Source organism: Hydra vulgaris, chromosome 03 (assembly GCF_038396675.1).
Source record: "Hydra vulgaris chromosome 03, alternate assembly HydraT2T_AEP".
NCBI classification, from domain to species: domain Eukaryota; kingdom Metazoa; phylum Cnidaria; class Hydrozoa; order Anthoathecata; family Hydridae; genus Hydra; species Hydra vulgaris.
This window is the reverse complement of record NC_088922.1, coordinates 8,220,266-8,245,801: the sequence shown is the minus strand read 5'-3', so window position 1 is coordinate 8,245,801 and position 25,536 is coordinate 8,220,266. Positions and strand designations below refer to the sequence as shown.

General features: G+C 30.2%; 1 long non-coding RNA gene across 1 annotated transcript; it reads left to right on the top strand.

Moving 5' to 3' along the window:
- The first annotated feature begins 46 nt into the window (after positions 1-46).
- Positions 47-25,169, top strand: LOC136077646 (uncharacterized). The gene is made up of 3 exons (XR_010637147.1): positions 47-206; positions 21,925-21,970; positions 24,779-25,169. It is a non-coding gene; the product is annotated as an uncharacterized LOC136077646 (long non-coding RNA).
- The last annotated feature ends 367 nt before the right edge of the window (positions 25,170-25,536 follow it).

Genomic DNA, 25,536 nt, shown 5'->3' with positions numbered 1-25,536 from the left:
ACATTTGAAGCATATCGGTCCTTTTTCTTCTATTCTCCAACGATAGTAACCCATCTTTTTAATCTCTTCTCACAACTGTATCTTTTCAAACTTTATATTATAGAAGCTCTTTGTTGGACACTCTCAAGCATATCTTTAATGTACTGCCGATAAGGATTATAGGACGATAGGAGCTTCGTATTTCCAATGCTGGCGTACTAAGGTAGGTATGTAGTATTCAAGTTTTAAATTATTTATATACTAAAATGTTATATATTATTATAATACCCTATAACAACAGTATTTTAATGGTGACAAAACTATAAAAACAGTTGGACAAAAGTTATGCCACTTTTTAGTATCAAAACTTTGATATGTAGATTTTTTGAAGAAACTGCAATCAAAATATAGGTTTTCTTCACCTTAATTGCTATAATTTTGTTATTTTTCCCTACCATATTGTATTTCCTTATTGTATTTCCTTCCCCCTTTTATTAACATGAAAAATTTTTTTAAATATTCACCTCCTCTAACAGTTAACCCCTCCACCTTGGTTAGCTAAATGTTAAAACAAAATTATACATACTAAAAAAAAAATTATTTACTTATATAAAACTATGTATCAATGGTGTTCAAAAGATAAGTCATGGAAAAATTTTCACTGACTAATAAACAATTTATTGCGGTCTACAATAAAGAAATAAAAAACTGTTCTTTGTTTTTTTGTAATTATTTTTTAACCTCGCACTATCCTCATCAAGTTTTCACAAAAATCTTTTTCTTTTTATGAATTGCATAATATACCGGAAATAAATTTAAAATACTGAATACTATTTTAACCAACAAAATGTTTATGTTTTTCAAAAGACATATACCAAAAATTATCATTGTAGCTTCATTTCCATGCTTTGCGTCAGACGTAAACATTGTTTTTAGCGGTTGCAACCAAACAATCATTGAAATCCAGCTTTTTCTGGCGGCGGGTCTGCTGATTAAAATAAAAATCTGATTTTTTAAATGTGTGCTTAAATACTTTATAGAAACATATTAATCAACAGTGTATTTTGATAAGCCTAAAAAAAACGAAGGGGGTGGCCAAACAATTGTTCTAGAGCATCAAAATCAGGAAACAAATCTGTACCGCTCTCAGTTCTCAGTGTCCCTTTCACAGGAGCTGAATACTTTTACAACATGTATGACTCGAACTTCTTCCGAAAGTTAAGCTGGTATTTTCCGCTCAGCTGATTTGCAATAAGCAGCTTCGGTCATAGAGGATAGCACAGTCAAGTTGTTTTTGAATTTGAACAGCTTTTGCAGCTTATGCTTAAACTTAACTTGATACATTGTCTCCTGTACCAGATTTACAGCTCTCTTGCCCCAATCATTGACAACAGCCAAGTTTGACGTACGACTGGAACTCTAAGTAATCAGAATTGATAATCTAGGAGCTAGATGGATAAATCATCTATTTAGACTTGGTTTTGTCATGACCTAAAATCTTAAAAGTTAGCCATAACTCAGCAGTAATGAAATCTGGCCGCTTGCTATAACGCAATGAAAAAAATGCTACTAAAATTGATTATTTACAGTTTTAATAAATGTTTGCTTACAATATTTGTTAAACTAACCTCTGAGTTTTTAAATGCTTTGGTTTTTACTATCTTCTTAAGTTGGTTCTTTGCTTAAATGGCTTGAGCCTATAGCTTAGTTCTACAGATTTTCATTCAAATCTATTCATCCGGCGACATTCAGTATCAATTAAAAACAGAAATTTTATTAAATATACATACCTGAATCCAATGTTCCTAACTTTTCATGTTTCTTTTTGTCGGTTGTATTATGAATGAAAGAAGTTGGTCGCTTGGTCTGTGCTCTTGCCAGACTTGTTTCCTAAAACAATTATAGATCGATTAAAACAAAGGATCCTCCAGTTGTCAACAATGCATGATACAAAATCACATCAGATAATACAATTTCTTAACTAAGCTAATACCACTTTACCATGAATGTTTTGCAAAATACCTTTGGGAAAAGTAGGAATTAATTGCAATCTTCGCTCATCATATTGCCCTTTAAGCTGTTGTGCCATCTCTGTTAGATACTCAAGGTTTTCAAAATCAGAATTGTGCTGTCTCTTTGCTTTCTGCCTTTTTTTCACTTTATCCGAATCCAAGTTTGACTGGCACTCTGCAGATATTGTGTGTTTTCGTGCTGCTTCTAGAGTGCCTAAACAGTGAGAAAATGTCTATCACTTCTACGTAAAAAACGCAAATACTTAGTGTGAAATAATAAAAGAAAACTCACTTTTCTACTGGCTGTCAGCTAGAGATAATCAATTCATTAATTGGACAGTGTAATTAATTAAAAAACTTAATTTATTTTATAAGTTCCTGGTGGTCAACACTGGTCTATAGCACACCCTGAAGAACTAATAATCATTAACAATAATTTTAAACAAAATTAATTTTGGGGAATCACTTTATATTTAGACTATTTACATAAATAGTCTGAATATGGTGATTCAAAATTATGAAAACCAAAATGATTGAAGTATATTATATACCGTATATATTTAATATATACAGCATAGCAATTATTTTATTCATTTTTGTTTTTAACTATAATTATTTATACAGTTTTATTTGATTATTACCATATTTATGACGTACTCGAAAACAGTTCTGTTGCATTTTTTATTGCACTTTTGATTTGTCCTGTTGACCTAAATGGTGGCCAATATCCAAATTTGTTTCCATCCTGCAGCCAAGATATGGAATTGCTTCTACTGAATTATCTTGTTCATCTTCAAAATGAATAACAACATATCTGACACTATTATGAAACTTTTTAAAATACAAAAAACACATTTTCATGTAGAAATTTAAACATGTACAATAGGGGTATGACAATTTTTCAACCCTGTATCCCCATACTTAATTTAGTGGAGTTTTTATGCAAAAACCAAGAAAATATCAAACATTTATACTATATCTCAAAAAAGTTCACCTCCCATTTAAAAACAAGATTTATGGAATATAAGAAATGTAATTTTGCATCACATGTTCCAGTACTTTATAGAAAACCAATAAACATGAATAATTAAAATTATTTTACAGTGTATTTGACAATAAGTATTTAATGTTAAGTTTTTCTATGCTATAAAATAAAGGCACTAAATCTTGCATCACTTTTACCGCACGTTCTGCACATATATTTGACCCTTGTGTTAAAACTGGTGTTGGCTCTGTGGACCAAAATGTCTTCAACAATTTTAATGCTTTTGGATGCTCATTGAATGCTTCTAATAGATGAACAAAATCTGCAGGATTGAATTACTGATCACCAAACCATATATCACCCCATGAACCACAGATGAAGTCACATGCTGCATGAGCAGATTTCGATTCTTGATAGTCTGGTATTAGAATGTAAGCAAGTAGAACAAAAATTACTCTCAAGTTCCATCTTGAATTGCTTATAGCAGGAAGTGATTTGAAATTCACTTTTGGAAAGGTACCTGTGCTTTTGAACTTTTTATAACAAGCTATTAAGTGATACAGGAAGTCCATGTCATCTCGCCAGCGTATCCAATTCACTATTGTCAAAGGATCTCCGGTATTCTAAAGTAATAACTTCAGGTTCTTGTACTCTTGCTGTAATCTTGTCATATATGGGTAATGAAGATTTGGTTTTTTCGTTGATCTTTCAAAAAGATCATTTATAACATGTAAAATATGGTGGTGGCATCCTACAAAAGGTTTTTCTAGTCGAATGGTTTTGAAATGTTTCTGTGACAGTGTTACTACACCAATTCTTATTCCGATATTTACATATGTTGTGTCAGATGCAACCATTTTTATGGCTAGCCACAGCTCATATTCATCCAGCAGAAGTTTTATCCCATTAAATATTGTTTCACCTTTTCCATTCATCAGCTTGAGAACAGCAAGTCTAACCTCTCTCTTTTCATATTTCAAAACAACTACTTGATGTTCCATTTTCTCTATGTGTTTTCTATCAAAGTGTAAAGACCGCTTTTCATTTTTTAAGTTCTCCATGTAATTTGCTTTCAACTTTTCTCCTTCTTTCCCGACATCTTTGTAGACACCACTATGAGTTGGAGTAGGAATAGAAATTCCATTTTTTGATAACGTTTTGCAGACTTTATGTGCTTTTTTGGTACTAATCTATGCAGAAATCACCAAATTTACAGAAAATTTTGTTTTTTGTCTTTTAGATGATGATGACAAACTTTCGACATCTTTAGCTTTAGTATCACTGCTGGAACACTGCTCTTCAGTTACTGAATAACCTCCTTCACTAGCTGATTCATCGAAATATCGGTCTTGGCTGATTTGTTTCTTGAATATTTGTTTCTTTATCAACAACAGTTTTCTTGGATGATTACCTTCAGTATCTTCAATTGTGGCACAATATCTAACTCTTCCATTTATTGACATTTGCAGACCATAAAATTCTTTATCTTCCTGACACAACCACTCACCTTTTTCATCAGTTTTGTTAAACAATTGGGTAAAATTTTGAGTTCTGGGTTTTCGACTATTTTTGTCAAGTGTTTTCAATACATTTTCTATTTTTCTTTCTGATGGTCATTTGCCTTGTAAAATTGGAATATTCAGCTTTCTCCATATAAGTTCAATTTCTTAAGCCAACTCTCTCCTTTCTGCTTTTTACATTTGATGAGAAACTTTTAAATTAATCAATAGTATGCTGTTCTGAAGACATTTTATTCATTTCACCTATACTTTTAACAATAGCACATATTCTTGGTGTCTTAGCTTTTTTAAATCTCACTAAATTTGATTCCCAAACTTTCTTATTCTTGTCTGAAACAAGACCATGTTTAGCAATTTTTTTATGTCTATTACGTGATATATAACTCATTAGGATAACATTAAAAAGATAGGAAAAATTATTTTTAGCTTGGGGGGTAATCTTTTTCAAAAATTGATATTAAAAACTCATGTTTTCTGTTTATAAATATAACTTCTCCACTCATGGTGACAGGGGGTATTGAAAATTCTTAAAAAAATTTTTTAGTCATACCCTTAATGTACAAGCAATAAATTTTTGATTTATGTGATTTTGATCAATTTCTTGCAAGCAGAGAGACATTTTACGACGTCAGAATAATAGTGTTTTATCTCTTTTTGGTAATGCTGCGGCAATTTTAATAACTTGTTATAATCACTTAAATTTTTAAAATTAATAAATAAAATTTGTTAATATGATTGCATAAAACTTTTTTATTTATTATTTATTAAGTAAAACAAATGGCTATATGATCAAATATTATTAATAATATTGTTATATTATCTTATACTATTGCTTATATAAGTATTAAGTTTGCTTATTTTTGTTAATTCAAATTTTATTTTAAAAAAAGTACACAATTATTCTAACATCACGATTTGTAGAAGACTAAATTTTTATAACAATGAGAAAATGCAAACTTTAACTATTAAAATGTTTTTGTCACTTATTAATCACAAGCTTTACTTTAAACTCTAAAACAAATTTAAAAACAAAATAAAAAAGAATAAAATAAGACAAAAAGTTTATAAAGTTCTTTTAAAACATTATTTACAATTTAAAACATTATTTACAATTTAAAACATTTACAAAACCACTAACTCATTGTTAGTAACTGTTGGGAGACACAGAAACTTTTTAGCAATATCATTTGCTGGAAAAGTATAAAGAGGAGACTGTTAATTTGTAACTCTATATATTCCAAGTTCACTTCAGTTCAATGGGTAATCAAAAAATTCTGACAACTGAAAATATTTTTGAAAAATTACAAAAGCACCAATTTTGATTAATAATATTTTTCAATATGCATAAATCACCACAACTAGTAAGAAAATGATTATTGAAGTTAATTTTTGACGACTAAGACAGACAATACGTTCCTTTGCCTAATTTACTATATTGTTCAACATTTGAAAACGTTAACAAAGGACCACGGCAATGATTACTGTTAGGTACAAGAAGAGGTAAACTGTTTGATTTAATGAAATTTGCATCTTTTTTGTATGCGTAAAGTTTTTCAGTGAGCCGTCCACAAATTTGTTGCAAAATATTTTGTGGTTTTAACTAATTTTTCTATAACACCAAGTTGATTTTCATAAGGAAAGCAACTAAAATCATATAACGACCCTAACAATTTTACGTCAGCAGAAATGTGAACTAAATTGTGTATGTTATATACCATCGTTTCTTTTCCATATAATAATTTCATTTCCTCTACAAATCTAATAAGCAGACTGTTTGAATAATCACATAAATTATTGTCTAGTTTATAATATTTTAATAGCAACAAATAAAAGTAAAAATTGTTTATAAAGTTTGCTGCTTAAAATGCTTTGCAATGCTACAGGAATAAAGGGAATGAAAGAAACCAATTTTTCTGACAATTCCAGCACTCTCCGTGTCCCCAAACGCACTGCATAAGGACCTACAGGACCTTTGATCATCAATCAATCGCATCAATCGTCTTGTAACACCCAAACAAATCAGATGCATACAGTCGAGTGGAAATCTGGAGACCATTCCAAAACCAAGATCACATAAAGGACTTCGACTACCAGTATGATGTTCTTCATCCTCCATTTTATCAAAAGGACTATCTGTTCTAAGAGGTGAATCTGTTTTAGGGAAAATAACTTTACTTTCGCATTACTCTCCTACTTGAGTGCACTTCTCGCACGAGCTATAACCAGAATGACATTTGATGTTCTTCATAAAAGCTCTTGCAGTTGTGTCGCATACAATAAAATGAATAGAAAAACGGTATAAAATGTTGTTAATACTCAGCCCATTTAACAGCAAGTCCTTTAGCCCTCCATGAACTCGGAAAGAACTTCATTAAGACTTTTTGGATTGTTTATCCCACAAAACATGCCTACTACAAACGGAAGTGACGGAAAATGTAAGATCTTAGATAAAACTGGCCATAAAACTAACCTAGAACATTTGAAGATCGGCAATCCATCAACATTGAACTGCGGCGCAAATGAAGTGTTATTTATTTGCATTTGGTTTAAAATTATGTTTGTTAAACCAGTTACTAAGCCTAAATGACAATACTCCCCACCACTATCAAATAGTTTTACTATAGTATTTCGTGGTGTATTCAGGGCCGTCTTAAGGCCATCGGGGGCCCTAGGCTAGACTTAATATGGGGGCCCCCTTTTTCCTTAGTAAAAAAATTAAATCAAATACTAAAATAGGAAACATTTATTAAAGCAATGATAAAATTTACATGTGACGTTTACGTGATTTTTTTCTTGAAAATTCTTTAATAATATCATCAAAATCAATGGTTTAAAGAACATCTGATTCAATTGACATTAACGACAAACAGTTCAATCTTTCTTGCAGCATGGTTGAGCGGAGTTCATTTTTTATAAGTTTTAGTTTTGTAAATGATCGCTCGCCAGTGCAATTTGAGACCATCATTGACAGAAAAATTCTAAGGGAAATTTCAATATTTGGAAAAGTTGATTCCAAGTGGTCTCTTTTTAATGTTGAGTAAAATTCTGTAAATGAATGTTCATCTTTTGAAATGTAATATTTAAATTGCTGGCACTCAAAAAAAAGTTCATTTTCATTTATGTCCTTCTTATAAATTTGTGCTAGGTTTGAACAATGGTCTTTTAGTTCAACATTGGCAATTGTTTGAATGTTTACTAGAAATCCGAAATTGTCATTGATCTTCTCATATGCTGATGTTCTTTTTTCCAAATTTGATGTTAGTGAATCAATAACAGAAAGGTATGTTTCAATTTTGAATTTATAACTTCCCTGAAATTCCAATTCTTCAGCCTCACCATCAAAGACGTCGGCTTCTTTTTTTATTCTTTTTGAAGAATCTCTGTAGTCAGTGTTTAAAAGCAAGATTTTGGCTTTTTCCTGGTAATTCTCAAATTGACTCCTCAAATCTTTAATGAAATGCAACAATGACTTTAGAATCCGAACTGCAACATCCAGGTTTAAATTTTCTTTCTGTAAAATCTTCGATGTTTCATTAAAATGACAAAGAATATCATTCCAGAAAATTGTCAGAAAAATCTCAAAAGTGTTCATTTTCGTGATGAGATTTTGAGCATCATTTTGAGTTTCTTTTGACTGACTTATGTCCTTGATCAAAAATTCAAGTGCTTTTTTAATCTCATGTAATCTGTCATGCAGACAAGTCACAGCATCTGCACGTGCTGACCATCGAGTTCCAGAAAGCTGTTTGACAATTTTTTTGCCTTTGCCAACAAAAGACAGAAGCACTTGCCAACGATGAGTTGATGCAGAAAAAAAGTTGTAGAGGCATTGAACAAAGTCAAAAAAAATAATTGCATCTAAACAACATCCAGCTGCACTGTTGCCAACCAGATTTAAAGAATGTCTAGCACAAGGAATAAACAATGCTGATTCACTTTTGTCTTTAATCCTCTTTTGTAGGCCTGAGTACTGTCCTGCCATATTTGATGCATTATCGTATGACTGCCCACGACAGTCAGATATTGAAATTTCATTTTCTTGTAAAAAATTCAAAACAACTGTTTCTAAATATTCAGCTTCATGCCCGTGAATGGGAACAAATTGCAAAAAACGCTCAACTGGTGCCAAGTCTTTAACATATCGAACTGTAAAAGTTAATTGATCTACATGTGACAAGTCTGGAGTTGAGTCAACGCTGATTGAGTAGTATTTTGCTTTTTTTAATTCAGAAATTATTTCGCTCTTTATTTCTTCTAAACTTTATTTCCCATTAGGCATATAAACTCCTCACAGATATTAGGGAAAGGTATGAAGTATTACCTTTTCCAGAATTTCCATGTTTTTTCGTGTGTTCATGTAGGAATGGGTCAAACTGGCTAAGTAACTCAAGAGTTCCTAAATAATTACCATTTTGCTCTGAACCAATGGTTTCATTGTTTCCACGAAATGGCAATCCTCTTGATGACAAGAACTTTACAACTGCAACAATTCTTTTCAGCACATTTTGCCAGTACAATTGTTCGTTATGTAACTGTTTTAATAATACAGAGTCAAGCTGGCTACTTTCTCTCTGCCGACTGGAGTAAGTAAGCATATTTTTGTGATGTTCAGAACCATTCTCGTGTCCAGATATACATTTTAAGGCATTTTTCTAGTCATCAAATCCAGCTGTGGAAAAATTAGAGTGTTTGCTGGAGAATAAGGTACAAGCAAAGCAAAAAACAGAACCTGTTGAAGGTGAGTTTAATAGCCATTCACGATTGAAAAATTCGCCATTGTGTAGTTCACGTCTAAAGCAAGATTTTGATAAGTACCTTTTTTGTCCGCAACTCAACCTTTCCGAATTTTTGAAGCTCCCATCATTGTTCTGGCACATGGACGGGCCATTAGAAATCCAAAATGATTGAGCTTCTTGGGATAACTGATGCCACAATGCTGGGTCAGTTTCTTGAGTAGTTTTTGTTGTTGCGTTTGGATAAGTTTTAATTTGATTTGATTCTGGCTCCTGTGCTGGTTCTGGCTCCTGGACTGGTTCTGGCACCTGTGCTGGTTCTGACTCTTGCTCTGGTTCTGGCTCCTGTTCTGGTTCTGGCTCCTGTTCTGGTTCCAGTTCCTGTTGAATTTCTAGAGTTTCATTTGGCAACAAAGCACTATCAATGCTTACGAAATTTGAAGTTGGACAAAGAAATACATCTTCGGACACAACAGGCTTTTACTTTTGTACCAAAACAAATGATGTCAAAGGAAGATATTTTAAAATGTCTTCTTTTGCTTTAGCGGCTTTTTTCCTCTTTGCAGCACCACTTTGATAAGTCCGATTAGACATGTTAAATGAGTTTTTTTCAAAACAGATGTTTTAAGTTGATCACAGCAATTTCAAATTCAATCTAATAAGATATTTTAAGTGCTTGTATTTAACACTTCTTATCGGAAAATTTATGTTTATTTTCGGACGCATGCATGCATTTTTGCTAATCAAGAAAAGAAAAATTCCCTAGGGGGCCCCCAAACTGAAAAACTGATACTTTTCTAAAAATAATTAGAAAAAAATTATTCCCGAGGGGCCCCCAAACTATGATTTCTTCAGAAAATTTAGAAATATAATTTTTTATTTATATAAATTTGAAAAAAAATCCAGACACATTTTGGGGGCCCCTAAAAATCAAGGGCCATAGGCTGCAGCCTACCTAGCCTATGCGTTAAGACGGCACTGGGTGTATTTAAAAGTGTGCGAGGATCCAGAGACAAGTGAGAAAAATGTAGTTGCAAAATGGTTAATAACTTACGCAAAAATGCTTGTGGAATGTTACAACTAACAGCCCAATGTGCTGTTCCACAAATTAAAATTTCTGTCACTATTATCATAATCAGACTAAGAACTGGAAAAATCTTTACAATCAACAAGCATATTCTCTTCAATGAACATAATCTTGTTTACGTCATCATTATCATCATCAATATTGACAGAATCCAATTCCTCACATTACAATCTCTATCAGATATTACATTTGTAGCAGAAGAGTTCGAACTTATGTCACTATTTGCAAGATGAGAGACATTTTCAACCTTAATAATATCAGCTATTTTGTCACAATCAGGCACGTCAAGAACATTAGCAATTCCAATATTTCTGTCAAAATAAAATGAGGTCTTAACATCTTTGTCATAATCCACAGCATAAATATTTAACTAGGGCTGTTGTATTTGTAGCTGAATATTGGTTTGCACACGACGCCGAAATGTCCTTGCAGAGCATTCAAAAGTTTCTTTTCATTTCTATTCATATTTGTACCTAAAATTTAAATTATGATACTATTATAAAAAGCTTGTTCTCAAAAATACAAAAAAGAATTTATATATACGTATTTATAATATATTTAAAATATAAAAAAGATCATAAAATTTCTCTTTGTATTTGGTGCTATATCATATAAATACATAATATATATATAAATATATATATACATATGTATATATATATATATATATATATATATATATATATATATATACATATATATATATATATATATATATATATATATATATATATATATATATATATATATATATATAAATATATACATATATAGATATATATATAAATATATACATATATAGATATATATATAAATATATACATATATATATATATATATATATATATATATATATATATATATATATATATATATATATATATATATATATATATATATATATACACAGGGTTAGTCAAAAGTTTTGTCTCCCACTGGTCTAACAATTTCAACTTAAATACAAAAAAAATAATGATTTGCAAGAAATACATATTTATTAAACACAATACATAAACCAATAAAATAAAAATATAATTCATGCTTAGTACTTAGTATGTCCTCCATTTGCAGCTCGAACAGCCGCATCACGACTCGGCAGAGATTCCGCCAGAGCCTTCAGATAATCACCATCCATCGATTTCCAAGTTTTTTGAACACGGCGTACCAGTTCTTTCCTATTTTTTGGCCGTCAAGCAGCACACTGTCTTGAAGTTTTGCCCACAAGTGTTCGATACAGGTCATGTCAGGGCTGTTACCTGTCCACCGACCTTTTGGGATAAAGGATGCAAAATTTTTACGACAAAATTCCTGGTTCTTCTTCGCAGAATGTGGTGGAGCACCATCTTGCTGAAATAACACATGTTGAGGGCTAAACACAAGTTGGCGACAGTCAGCATCATTACCGGCTTGTTTTCCTACACAAGCTTCTTTATAAACTGGAAGAATATTATTTATGTAATAATCAGCATTGATCGTAACTTTTTCTGGGACAATTATTAATTTTGTCAAACCATACCCTGACATTCCACCGGCAACCATAATTTTAAGTCCATTTTTTGGCTTCTGCGCCGGGATAATTTTAGTTTTGTCGTCAGTGCGAATGCGGACATTTTGTCGGTTCGGAGTCGGCAAAAGTTCGATGGGCGACTCATCCGTCCAAAGAATGTGACTCCTCTTGATACGCCCCAAATGGTTATCGTCCAGATACCCGTTTTCGTCTAACCACTGGCACAGCTTTAAGCGATCGTCTTTATTTTTAGCAGTTAGTAGGGGTTTTATTGGCTGTTTATAAGCAATTTTATCCCACGGTTGTTCGCGAACGAATCTTCGTACAGTTGACTCTGATACGATTTTATTTTTTTCCCGATATCGATGCGACATGTTCAGCTTTCTTGCGCAAGCACCTGGAGATGAAACCCACTTATTTTTTATAGTTTCGGTGATGATTTTTTTTGACGATGGTGACAAAGCCTTCGGACGACCAGAACGAAACTTGTCGTTAAACTTTGACGATGGTGATTTTGTCCAGTACCGCTGAACCGTTCCAGTACCGCTGAACCGTTTTTTTTAATAAAGAATAATATGCTTTTTATAAATGCAATACGCGAAAAGTTCGCAAAGCATTTATATAACTGAAGTTATCGAATCGCAAGCGTAGATTTATAATTTTAAATTGGCCCAACGTTGATCCAACTTTATTTAAATCTATGCTAATGATTGTAGAGTTAAAACGCGTTGGTTCTGCATTGGACCAACGTTAGTCAAACAATTTTATACAAAATAGTTTCTCCTTTTTTTGATAAAAAACGAATTAATTTAGTTAACAATAACATTCATAATACCAATATTTATGTTAATAAGAGCAGAAATTACAACTATAATGTGATCTAATAAGTCTACTTGTGATTTTGTTATGTTTGAAGACAAGGTTTTAAATGTTTTAGATCTTCCAATTATGCTTTCAACGTGTATTTTTACATGAGATATTTGCCTTGATATATCTACATCACGTGCTGATAATTGGTTTTTTTCTGTTGTAAATGATGGTAATCTTAGTACAGCTCTCTAATTGGCTAACTCTTTTTCAATTAAAAATGCTGTGTCGGCGAGAACACAAATACTGTGGGTTAAAAAATCCCGGTTTGAGCGTGATTTTTTTGTCAGATACGCGACTACCTAGAAAATAAAAACCTACTGCTCCTGCCGGAGTCATTGCAAATAGATATTTTATTGCATTATGTGACTTGTAGGTAGAATAAGTCTGTGCTCACGCTGCTAAGTTTAATGGTCTTGCAATGAATACTTCTGTCCAGTTAATTAGGCAGCAACAATTTTCAAAGTTTTAAAGCAGTTCGGTAAGTTTGCTCGTAAAAGATCTTTGCTCGCCCAGAACTTGTACAAGCGTACGAACTTGTACAAGAAGGGGGGGGGGGGTTAATACAGTGACTATATACGCGGTTTAACTATCTCTCCTTAACTTGATTTTATTATTTATTTATTTTTTCAAACATTAACTTTCACGTGTGTATCAATTCAGTATTGTGTCTTTCTTTCTGAAATCAGTCACAATTTCTTTTTTAATTTCTTTTAAATAATGAGGACAGAACAAAGGAATCAAGCAATAATCTTTCCAAGTAAAAATAATTTTATTTTTTGCAACGTAATTTGATTGGTAGCGAGATAAGAAGCAAAAAAGCGTCAAATAAACCAAACTTTTTTTGAATTCTTTTTTTTTTTATAAACTGGTTTTTTATCATTTCTCTTAAATGTTAAAATATGTTGTAACATTAGCTACTCAAATGCGGCAAGTTTCAAACCTAGCTAGCCTAAATAGCAGTGAAAAATTAATTGTAAAGTCAACGACAACGCTAATTGCAAAATTTAGCGACAACGATTAGACATCGAGTAAATCAAAATTTAAAGTTAAAAACTAACAAATTAGGTAAGCTTTAGCATACTTACGTGCTATGTTTTTTGTGATGCTTAACGAACAATTAAAGAAATACGAAAAAAAGTTATGTAAAAATATATAAAAGTAAAGTAATATTTTTGCATACATATGAATTGAATGAGTAACACACATAAAGTGTAATATGCAAGTGTGAAAAGTCTTAAAAAAATGTGGTATACTTTCTACAACTAAAAATTATGAAAGAAATTAAAGACTAACCTGTTACAAAGTGAGCACTACATAATCGAGCATTTTTTATGGCAGTCTCCGACCAATCTTCCCTTATTGGCGCAATCCATCTTAATCTAATTTAAGATTTCTGCTGTATTTTATTTGAAGTTAAACAAAAAAATAATAATAAGCCTTGATTTTGCGTGGTTCTTTGGTTCGTGCAACCATATGTGCAACACACGTCTGACAATATCGTTTTATTATCAATCAAATAAGAATTAAAATCTGACAAAAAGTTTCAACAGTATTGTTATCAAGTCACAAAAGAGTAAAATTAAACTTTTTGTCACACAAAACTTAGTCAATACGAAACTAAATAAGTTTACGGGAAGCTATTGAATATATTGGTGGTATGTGTATATCAATCAGGAATAAAGGGTAGTTTTCAATATGACATCTAATTATAAATCGAGAATAAAACAGAATTTCCAGAAATTAATGTTATTGCAACTTAAAAAAAAAAAGTTAAAACAATTTATTAAAGTCATGATTTTGATAAAACGTCAATAATTATTTTTTAACAACAGAGCTTTGTGTAATTTGCTAACTTTAGCACATTTTTACTATTCAAATAATGATTTGCAACTACGCAAAATGTGACATCAAGTAAAGAAAAAAAAGGCCCTTCAAAATTATTTAAAAAACAGCACATTTCTTCTGATTGTGGAGGCAATCAGTATTAAAAAAATTACTTCGATTTTGTTAACATTATTTTGGCAAGGAAATATTTTACAAATTATTTTAATGAGAACTAGCATTAAATACCATAAGTAACTTTAACTCGTATACCAAAATCTTCTTTCAACCAGGCCTGCAAGGTCTTTCAAAAAAAGTTTTTCAAATAAAAAATAAGTTTTAATAAAAAATAAAGAGAAATATTTTAAGCTTTGTAAAGGTGATGGCAAATGAATATCTAATTTTTCAAACAAATCATTTCAAAGGCAAAGTTAAATACCAAATTATGTTTCAACCGTATGTGGCTATGAAAATAAGCGTTTTTTATAAGAATAAAAGACATTGCAAAATAGTCGTGCAGAAAGAACATTATTAAACACAATTTTGTTTAAAGCAATTGTTGCATATCCAGAAACCAACTGTAGCTCGTAAAATTTTCACACAAGAATAATGAAACCACTCAACTCTACAACCTGGTTTGTCACGTGCTATCATTGGTTCAAAACAGGGTCTATTACAAACTAAGTATAGGTTTTGTTTATTGTCCAAACATACATAATTTTTGCGTGTAACAACTTCAGGAAGTAAACACTCAATGAAAAATATCAAGAGCAAAGGCATAATTTCATCAACAAACTCTAAGGCTCTTGTAACTCGAATTAACAAATAATGATTCAAAGTGCAAACAAAAAAATCACAGTATTTTTTATTTAAAACATATAGTTGACATTGGACTTGTGCCTAATATTTATAAATTTTTTTCATGTTTCCAAATAAATCGATAAAAAATTTTTTATCTGTTTCCTAATTCACTAAACCATTTCGATAATTGAATGGACATATTATTTCAAGCAAACCGACACTGTGGCAAGAACAGCTTTCTATAGAGTCAGTTGTAGCTCTTTAGAATGGTTAAATGTATAAATATGATGGCCTAATTTCGTCAATTGATAGTTTTTGTGTTTTTCATAATGGTTCATAGTGTTCCCTAGCTTTAAATTTCAATTCTTTACCAAGAGTTAAGGAAAGTGTTTAAGGTGTTTTTGTATAATGTATTAGCTTGTTAAGCAATCAGTTACTTATGTTGTTATATTTAAAATGCATAACCTTATATAAGTTAGAGGCTGTTATTCTTCCTGCTCTAAACATTGCAGTTTAGTAATTTCAGATAAAAAATCAAATGAAGTCGAGGTGTAAGTTGACTTGTATTCTTTGTATTTTAAAAACATCTCTCTTAAAGTACAATCATCAAAATTAATTGCTACATAATCAAACAAACTTGTAAAAGGTTCTGGACATCTCAATTTCCTTTTGTCTCGCCATTTGTCAATGTACCTCCAGTATCATAAGATACTTCCAAGACATTTACGTAGTTAGAATACGCTGCTTTAGTCATAACCTTTTTGAGTTTTTGAACTTTATCTAGAAATTTTTTAAAGATTCTTCTGCATTGAGAGAATAATATTTCCAGTACTTTTAGCTGATGTTATTTCACATGGTAAACCATTACGAATAAAAAAAGTAATAATAAGTGTGTAATCTAAAATAATTTTTAAGATTAAACATTTATTTAAACAAAACATCCTCGTTGTTTTATTATAATTTATTGTACATTCAATATAAACAAAAACGTTTTTGTTTTTTTTAATTTCTGATAATAAAAATTTGAATAAAAAAAATTTCTGTAACTTTGTTTTTAAAAATAGAATTCACAATCCTTCGCAACTTTTTAGTAATTAATATCATTAACGTGTCCTTTCACAAAAAAGTTATAAGACTCCAGAGACTTAAAAGCTTTAAGTTTTTCATGAGTTTACTCACTTGTAGAGTTGATAAGGTAGTTATTAACTTCTGGGATATTTTGTCAAATCTGAACTCATATACGGGTCCGGCAACGTGTCTTTATTTGCTAATGTTTATTTTTTTTTTTGTAATCTAATGGTTTACTACTGTTTATCATGCTAAAATACAAGTATTATGACCACATCTTTTGAATTTTTATTCGAAGTCCAGCAGAAAATTAATCAACGAAGGTTCGAAAATTAAGCTACAATTACTGCCAAGAATTTTCGCATGCGTGCATTAGCGGACAAACTCAAAGCAATTCTAACCTGTCTGAATCAAATATAATAGCACCAATAGATTGTTTATTTGGTTGCATGAATACCTATATTTTATAGCAATTGTGCATTTTGCATAGTTACCTTAATTAAAAGACTTTTGCTATTAATGCTACAGTACTGTTCTTTGTATTTAAATGATAACACAAACATAAACTTACTTATTTGGTGTTGCTATGCAGTTTTGGGCTCTTAGAAACCAGTTAGTGATTTTTTCACTCAGTAAAAAATTGAAACCTCTTTGAGAAGATTAATTTATTTCTCAAATTAAAACTCCATTTCTCCAACTCAAACTCCATTTGGAAAAGCGTTTTTCTTAGGATGATAGGGTTTTCTCAAACTACTTATCAAAGGGTTAGAAGAACACGTTAGTTGCCTTAATAAATCTTCATTTGTTTTAAAACATGATCATTTTTTGGAAAATGATTCACGAAATTTCCTAAAGATTTTAAGAATGTGATGCAGACTCTTGCATATGATACGAGAGATGTAGGTTTGCATACATAGGAATTTAAGCAGACTTCTCTGCATTCTTAAAAAATCTTCTAGCAGTTTTCCATTGATTGAGGACCCAGAGCTACCAAACGTTGGCATATCAATTACTAGTCCAAATACATCGCGAAACCTTATCTGGATTTTTTGTTTTCGTTCTTAAAAAATTTTCTATTAGATAGTGCCCTTGTAGCCCTCAATTTTAAGAAGACATTTCATGCTTTTAATCCAAGCATCCAGTTAAAAGACCGAAGCAGAGACTTGTCAGCATATTTTTAGCTGCATTAAAATAATTTATTTATGTTTGGCAGCATAAACAAACAGAACAACATCAAGATGATGTAGTTGCTGTAGATAATACTATAGAAACTTTGCGGCCCACCATCTTTGATACAATTTTATGAAGTATTGTCAAGTTTTCACATAGTTCTAAAGGCAAATCTTCAATTGAACTGTTAATAAACTGTTTCCAAACTTCAAATATTTAATTGGTCTGTTAATAAATTGTTTCAAAACTTCAATGTTTTTTTTTTAATGAGAATCTTATTGGTCTGCAATATAAAGTTGAAGATGTATATGGATTAGACCAAATTATTTTTTTCATCATTAAGAATCCAAGTAACTAAATTGGAACAAAACAAGTAAAAAAAGTAAAGTAATAAAATTGCTGTATGATTGACTAATGCCTGAAAGTTTTATTCTGCAAAAAAGTAATTAACAGTTCTGTATGTTTTTTAGGAAAACGTTGTTCTTTAGCAGTGCGAACGCTATTGTAGGCAGGATAGAGATTACAACCTTTTCTCACAGCATTATTTTTCAAGGATTGGTAATCAGATTTGCTCATATTGTTACCTAATATGAGCGCTAGAGCTTTATTTAAAGTGTTTTAAATATGTTCTGAATCAGAAGGTTATTTTAAGGGTAAACTTCGAACCACTTTTGTATCGTTTCTTCTGCTCACTTTAAAAAGATTATAACTACTGGCATATAACAGTTCATTATATTATTTTATAGTATATATACAATATTGCTGTACAAACTTGTTATTTCTGTGTCTTCCCTCAAGGATCTTACCATTTTAGCGATATCAATTTTTTCAAGTTTCTCTTCTAAGCAAACTCTCACTTACAATAAAAATATATTGACACTCTTTTGTTACAGCAGTAAGGCCCCTCGATCATAGGAACAAATTAATTTTTGATCAACGAAAGTATCTGCTGTAAATTTTTTAAGTATTGTCGTTGTGTTCTGATTAATTTTTGTATTATAATTATTTTTTTTTTATAAATTTCTGTTTAACATAGCCAGCTATATACTGCAATCCATCTAGCTCTTGGACACTCATTGGTTTTTGTTTTCCTTTCTTCATAAGGAGACTTGTTGTTTTTATAAAAACTTAAAATATGATTTCCAATATGAAGGGCTAATAAAGCACGTATGCCCCTATCCAGATTTAAGATATAATACTGGCATATAGAGCAATATTTGAACAAAACTTTAATAAAAATATCATAGCATTTCTTGATGATATGAACTCAGTTGATAAATTGCTTACTTCATTGTACAGGATACCATCATACTCAAACTTATACTCTATAATTGTCTGCCTCATCTCTTCTGCGTAATAAGTGTCACAGAATAAAATATTTTGCACTTCTTTTTGAAATATTTGAAAATATCTTAACAAAATAATAAATTAGCCTACCGAAACTCTGGCTAAGAATGTCACCGTTACTCTGGCTAAGAATATCACCACTCTAAAAACTAAATCTTTATACTATTTCTTTTTTACTATATTGTTAGAGGACATATAAAACTTAGTTTGAATGTATTACTAGCGAAATCGTTGCTTTTTCTTGCATTGATACTTTTGCATCATTTGCAGTTTAAAAGAAGCTATTAAGAAGTTCAAAAGTACTTCTTATATTAAGTTTTAAATAATAGATGCTACTACTATTATAGCTGATAGGATTTTTGTTCCTTAGAAGTCGGCTTCAATGACACCTGATATTATCTTTTTTTATAATGTACTGCTGCATTCATAGTGGCCACAAATTTCTATATCGTGGCAAGGAAAAACGTAAAACTTCCAAAGTTATTATATATATTGCCTAAGCAAACTATAGATATTCACTTTGCTTTATATTATAATCCATTAACTATCGTTTAAGTTTTAAATCTTATGTTAATAACTAAGCTATATGCTGCATTCTGATTGTACTTATATATAAAGAACATTTAAAAAAGACTTTCCTTTCTACCTGAACTTTAAAGTCTCAGAAGATGGACAATTTTTAGCGTTATAAGCAATGGATAATACGCAATACCATGAAATATGTATAGTAAGGAATTTTTGTTTATCATTTTATTAGTTTTTACCTAGATAGCAATATATGCTTTTTAACTAAGAAAACTACAGTGAATGTTTCGACTATTTTACGTTAAAACAATTGTTTTACATTTAAAACTATTGGATAATAAATAATTTTTAAAAGTTTCTATTGAAGATTGTTTTAAGGGTCATCCATAAAGAGTTAACAAATAGTTGTAATAGATAGTTGTAAACGATTATTTTTCTTTGAAGAAAAATAATCGATTAAAGAAAATCTCCTAGATATATTTAATAGGTGAAATCAGCCTGACATACTTTATAAATAACCAATTAATTAAGGTTATAAAATAATATATATTTATAAATATATATATATATATATATATATATATGTATATATATATATATATATATATATATATATATATATATATATATATATATAATATATATTGTTACTTGACAGACTGCCTGCTCCAACCAAACCCTCAGTCGATGTAGCAGCACTCCCTTGCGTGTCAGGCCATAAGATAGTTGATGTAGCAACACTCTGTGCATGATATGCAGTAAAAAAAATAAAAATAAAAACATTTTATTAAAAAAAATAAAAATAAATTCATTCTTTATATTGTTAAAAACATTCAAAATGTTTTTAAAAACATTCTGGTCAATTAAATTTGCGTTTTTGCGGTTTTGTTAAAAAGCGATTAATAACAACACGCAAATGTTGGACGAAAGTCAAAACTAATTAATAGCGACGTACTTGTTGGCATAAGAATCATTTTTTATAGAACTACAAATATAAATTTATATATATATATATATGTGTGTGTGTGTATATATATATATATATATATATATATATATATATATATATATATATATGTATATATATAAATATATATATATATATATATGTATATATATATATATATTTATATATATAAGGGAAATATATATTGTAATAGATACAGATATATGTGTGCGTGTGTGTATTTATATATATATATGTATATATATATATATATATATATATATATATATATATATATATATATATATATATATATATATAATTTTAAACTAAATAATAATCGTTGTTTATAATAGACACGACGTGAACGTAGGCCTGAGCCGTCTATCTAATAATTTACAAGGTACATTTATTTTGCAAGCTCCACTACTCTCTGTACCTTTTTGCAAGCTTCACTACTCTTAGGTGCCTAATATAAGGTGTCATTGTCAAATGTCAGGTGTCGGAATCATTTTCTAAGTCTAATAAAACGAAGTTTCATAAATAAATTTATTGTTAGACGATTTTTATAGCTTGATTACACAAAAAATTTATATTTTTTTAGTAATTTATTTTATTAGCTTTATATCTATACCTTATATTTTCCATTAATATTACTTATAATTTATATTTTCCAATTTTTACATAATGATAAATTTTTAAATGTGAGGTCCTAACAGCTCTGTATAGATGAGAAATATTCCTTATATTAACAAAAGTAATAGGCCTTGAATTTAACACCGAAGAGTACTTGCTGTAACTTTTTTTTTGTCTAAATGAAATTAAAAACTAAATAAATTTATAAATCCAAAGTTTTAAATAAGCACCTCCTGCCTTTAACTTAAATATTTAGGTATAATATATTTATTATACCATAAACATTTGGGGTAAAACCATTACTAAAAAGTAATCTGGAGCCCTAGAAGTAAAACTATATTGTTCAAAGTAATCAGACTCGATAACCTTGGATCTAACAGTAGGTAGTTAACACTAAAGCAAAATGTTAATAGATACCATAAAGAAAAATAAGTTAAAAGTACTAACTAATAATGCTCAGTTTGTTTTCAACAAAAATCAGAAGAATACCTGGATGACCATTAGGGTCCGGAGAGAATATTTTTCAATTTAAAGGTTAAGGAAAAGGTCTATTTTTATGTAGAATTAACTTTTAAATAATCCTAAAATATTTTTTCGATCTAACAATGTTTTGATACCCAAATTTGCATTAGAAATTGATAGTAGTTTTGATACCCAAATTTGAAATACAAGTTTTGATACCCAAATTTGCACTAGAAATTGAAAAAATATATATATAAAATCTTATTTTAATAAATTAGTCCTTCCTTGTATTTTACATTAAAATAAATGCAAATAATATTTTTAGATAACTGCAAGGTTGCTTGATACTTGTGTTATAGTTCTATCCGTGCAGATTTTACACTTTTATTCATAATTTTAATGAATAAAAAGTTCTTTAGACTTTCTAGTTCTACAAATTTTCTCTTTTTTTTTAGTGATGAAAAGTGAAGAAAGGTTTTAGTGATGCGTTCTTAACAAAAGGTAAGTGGTTTATCCACTATCTTACCCAGATAATATTTTGATAAAACTATTAAAACACTCTTAAAAAAACGATAAATAAATCTATTGATATTAAAAGCCTAATAAAATTTCTTTCTTTGTTTTAAACACAGGTAACAACTCTGTTGAGCTCTACCTCAAATATATCCATTTCTTGCATCTGGTCTAACTACAGACATAGATACCACTATCACTTTTTACAGCACGTTTAGTACTTTGGGTATAAATTTTGACAGAAAGAGTTATTAAAGATGTCAATCTGACTAATATCAACTTATCTTTAGTAAGCGATTAAGTAAAAACAGGTTCTTGTTCTTCTTCGTTTTCTAATTTAACTAGCTTTTGAAGAGCAGCTGCGCTTCAAAGTTCAGTTTTGGTTTAATTTAGTTAAATTTTATCTAGTTAAATTTGCTTATCTCCAAGGATATCATTACCTCTTTGTTTCAAAATAAGGTCAACTATAAAGCTGCGGTCTTCTGCATTATTACAAGGTAACAATGAGATCAAAATACTTTCACGGCTTGCATACCAAGCTCCTTACTGGATTTAGGCAGGGCCGGCTTAAAGGTATATGGCGCCTGTGGCCATTTTTTAATAGGTGCGGCACCCTTTTCTACCTTCTTTCCCCCCCCCCCCCCTCCTTCCTTCCTCCGTATAAAAAAATAAATCGTATTATGGACATTCGTGGTGAAGTTTCCTATATTTATTTACAATTTAACCTTTATGGCTTTTATAATAGCAAATGATTTAATCATGTCTTCTAAGTCCAATTCTTATGCATCCATTCTATCCTGTTTCATTGTTTGAGCCAATATACGTTTTGATTAACTTTATCTTGGAAAAGCTTCTCTCTGCTGTTGCAGCAAATACAGGTAGAGTTAAAAGTATTCTGTGAGAAACAAATAAGTTTCCCAAAGCTGCATTCAAATTGTTTGAACAAATAAAGTTTAAAATAATTCTTGGAGAGTAGTTTCCCTTATAATGATTTCGCAAATTTTTCATCTCATCAAACAAGTCAGTTCCAGAAACGTCTTTCAACTCATTGCAAGATAATACTCTTTCTAAATCCATGCATCTTTTTAGTAATTCATCTTCAGTAATGTCCTTGGCATTTAATCTGTAAAGAATATTGAACTGATTATTATGCTGCATAAGCATTTCAAACCGACCTGCAAAGATCCAATAGCGTGATCTAAAATGCTGTTGAAAAAGTTAATCTTAAAATTGTCTTCTTCAGTCATTGATTCCTCTTGGCTTTCATAAGCAAACATTCTTTTTTTGGTACGACCACGATTTTTTTTAAATTCGGGCTCAGTATTTAGCTCAACAGACAATTTTTTTTGCAGTTTCTAATATCTATTGAAGTTTTTCATCAGTTCTATAATCTTTAACATACTCGAAAGTGGTAGAAATTAATAAAACAGCTTGAAGAATATTTAAACTGACTTCTTGAAGAAATTTGCTTGTTATCTCAATCTGACTCAGCACATCATACCAAATGATAAGGCAACAAACTAATTTAAAGTGATAAGGCAACAAACTAATTTAAAACTAATTTCTGCAGTAGTGCTCTGGACTCAGATTTGTTTTTGGTTGCAGTTACTGAAGATACAGGTAATTCGACATTCCAGAAGCTTTCTAAAGCTTGTATTATCTCTCTCAGTTGATGTCTTAATGGTTTTAATGCATCAAATCTACTTGCCCATCTGGTTTCACAAAGTCCTTTCAAAGTTAAACCTTTGCAAATTGATGTAAAACGTTCCATCGCTGAGTTGCAGATGAAAAAAATACAAACAAATGTTGCACATTGTCAAAGAATGTTACTGCGTCTTAACAGCTTTCAACAGCATAATTGACAGCTAAATTCAGTGAATGAGATGAGCAAGGAACATAAAAGGCTCGTAAATTACGATGAAGGATCTTGGCTTGAACTCCGTTTTGTTTGCCTCGCATGTTCGATCCATTATCATACCCTTGGCCTCTTAAATCTTGCAAAGTAATTCCATAAGAATCTGAAGTTTTTAATAATTTTCAGTCATTCCAGTGCTAGTAGTATCAATAATGTCAATAAAGCTTAAAAAATGCTCTCTTATATCAACGTAGCTTTCCTTTTCATTTGGAGAACGTGGAATTATTGTCATCTGTTTAGTATGGGAAATACAGTCAACAATATTTGAGTAGTATTTGCTTGCCTTCAAATCAAGTACTTTTTTTTTGACTGCTTTAAATAAAATTTGAGTAGTTTCATTTTGAATATTTTTACTCAAGTAATGACTGTGAGTTTCTTTGCTTTATATTCTCTTGATATGCTCTTTTATCGCAGGATCAAACTTGGCAAGCAGTTACACTATTTTTAAAAAGAAACTATTATTGTCATTATAAAGTTTATCGGAAGTCCCTCGCAAAGCTACATTTTGCGACCCATGCAATTTTATAATGGAAAAAAGTTGTTCTAAGACATGCTGCCAGTGTTTTGTAGTTTTGTCTCTGCTGAACTGCATCAATTGTAGATGATCCTTTTAACCTTTTTTTAAGATCATGCCAGGTCATATAACAATTAAAAATGATCTAAATTTGTCTCGTGACCATTCAATCTATTATTTAAGTTTTTCCATTTTGATACGCCCTTACCAGAAACCTCAGTAATCTTTTTAGAAAAGAGCTTCCAACGGAAACAAAAGGCATTGTCTTTTGTTTTAGAATAAACTAGCCGCTCACGTTTATACTTTTCCCATTTGATAGCTTCCGAAAATAATGACTTATATTAAATCTTCGTTTTCTTCTTTCTAGGTTTGTGAAAGGAAAATCAAAATCCATTATTTGAATTGGTCCAATTTTGACCGGTAGATCTGTCAATGACACAGTATTTTTAGGCCAGCTTCCAACATCCAAGTAATTATCGGAAATTTCTGGTTCAACTGCGCATGTTGTAGATTCAATGACGGCGTCCATTTGGTTGCTTGCTTTAAAATGACTACAATTGAGATCATTTTGGCTAGTTGATGGCTCACACTAATTAGATTTTTAAATATTACTCAAATTTTTAATGATTTTCTAGTCAAATTTAATATATGATAAATTGCTAAATGTTTGATTTTCTTACCTGAATGTTTTGAATACTTTTAGAATTAATATATAGTACTGACATAACTTCTGAGCAAGTTTTGAAATACTTCTCCAAACTTCCCTTATATTTTGACAGGGAAACATCTTTTTCTTGTTTTCTTTTTAGGTTTTGAGCTCCTGATAATTTTTTCTTTCCAAAGATGATGGTTGTTTTTATATCCTCTTTTGAAATATTTTTTTGTTCACTTAAATTTGTAAAAAGTAAAAAATAAAACATGCATTGAATTGAGTTAGCTTCATAAGCAAAAACTTGTTCAATGTGGATTATACAGTAGTACTGTATAAACTGGTTTTTTAGAGTTATGGAGAATTTTCTTTATAAAAATTTTTAAAAAAATTGAAATCTTAATCAAAAAACTTTTTTATTTTTAATTTATATAAATTTTTTATTTTTTTTGGTTTTTGAATTTTTAATTTTCTAT